This window comes from Schistocerca americana, chromosome X (genome assembly GCF_021461395.2).
Source record: "Schistocerca americana isolate TAMUIC-IGC-003095 chromosome X, iqSchAmer2.1, whole genome shotgun sequence".
In the NCBI taxonomy this organism is placed as follows: domain Eukaryota; kingdom Metazoa; phylum Arthropoda; class Insecta; order Orthoptera; family Acrididae; genus Schistocerca; species Schistocerca americana.
In genome coordinates this window covers 693,619,455-693,621,204 of record NC_060130.1, presented here as the reverse complement: position 1 = coordinate 693,621,204, position 1,750 = coordinate 693,619,455, and the positions used below count along the sequence as shown (strand labels likewise).

General features: G+C 39.7%; 1 non-coding gene across 1 annotated transcript; it reads right to left on the bottom strand.

The window, feature by feature from the left end:
- Window positions 1–1,441: 1,441 nt before the first annotated feature.
- On the bottom strand, window positions 1,442–1,514 carry Trnaa-cgc. The gene has a single exon. It is a non-coding gene; the product is annotated as a tRNA-Ala (tRNA).
- Window positions 1,515–1,750: the final 236 nt, after the last annotated feature.

The window sequence follows — 1,750 nt, the reverse complement described above, 5'->3', positions numbered from 1 at the left end:
GGACCTGCTGCTGGATCAGGTGGGGTGGAATTGGCGGATTCCATCTACTAACACATAAGGATATCTTATGAAAGGTAGCCCAGCTGTAGGATTTTAAGTACTTGAAACTATTTTGAGTCTACTTTTTTCTATAGAATGAGCATTTTCATAGGAAAATTGTACAGCCAAACATATTAAACGATTTACCTCTACTGGCAGCAGATGTTCATTGTTCCAACGTTTTCTAGAATTGTTTTGACATTTAGGAGAAGAAACTGGTCTTCAGGTTTCTACTCCAAGGTAGCTTTCAACTTACTAACACAATCAGTTATTTGAAATTGAATTACTGTTCCTCTGCGTTTTTCACTGCTTCATGAAGAGATGAAGCGTAGCTCTGAAAAAAATACAAAATACTCCAGAAAAAGTGTTCTGACAAAAGGTTTGAAGTAGCAATAGACATTTTTCGGAGTGTGATTTTAGTAATTTAAAAGTTTTGCTAACTCTTTCAACAGCAAGCAATAGTGCTAACCATCGTGTGATAGAACAACCCAGAATCATTGAAAATGTGTTTCGAAACAGTTACAATGGTCTTTCAGACTTTCAACTCTCATACTTTATAATTTGAAGTATCCAATAATTTTGCAAACTACCATTTCTGTATCTATAGGATAAATGTCAGTAGCTGTTTGAACTGTATTGTGCCGTATATAAGCAGCACACCAAACCCATATCAGTCCATGGCTAAGCTTCGATTGGAGGTTGGTAAAAGCATTGTTCAGCACCTCCAAACCTGCAGTTGTTATTATGAGCACACAGTACTACACTTTTTCCTTCTACACCACTTTCTCTGAGGCAGCATGTTAAATAGTCACTTACAATAGTAGATGTTTCTCCAGGCAATGATTTCAGTTGTGATATGCTTATTTTTACACCAGGTCTGGAAGCAAAATATCTAGCAAGGACAGATAAAAACCTTAATCTCTTTGCAGTTAGATGCATCAGACACAAGTAGAAATAAATATCACCTTTTGCTAATCACAACACAGTTAAAATATGAGCAGCTAATGCATTCAGAATTGTGGGCTATGTTTCTGTACTTGCACATGCAAATTTACACTCTAATGATGCTTGAAGATGCTTCAATGTACGGTCTGCAGTTATGAAGCTATGACTGTCCTACAAAGTATGATATGCGAAAGCTCCCTTAGTTACACCTAACCTCTCCAGCTGACCACAAAGTTTGTCATATTTAAAGAATTACTTTCATGTTGCTCTAGACGCTGATGCAAGAGGAGGAGGAGATTAGTGTTTAACGTCCCGTCGACAACGAGGTCATTAGAGACGGAGCACAAGCTCGGGTGAGGGAAGGATGGGGAAGGAAATCGGCCGTGCCCTTTCAAAGGAACCATCCCGGCATTTGCCTGAAGCGATTTAGGGAAATCACGGAAAACCTAAATCAGGATGGCCGGAGACGGGATTGAACCGTCGTCCTCCCGAATGCGAGTCCAGTGTGCTAACCACTGCGCCACCTAGCTCGGTGCTGATGCAAGACTGCTGCTTTATGTTCATCAGTTTCTTAAGTGGTACTGTCTATATCCAAGTCCACCATAGTTTAATGAGAGACTACAAGCACGTGTGTGGCATCACACTTTTCCTCCAGTTTGAAGAGCTGTTGATGCTCATGAATATATATTATTTTTGCAGTTATGTGTTGAAGGAGCACTTGCACCTCTTTGAACTCTTTCTTGCTGAGATGTATAATCATTCATGA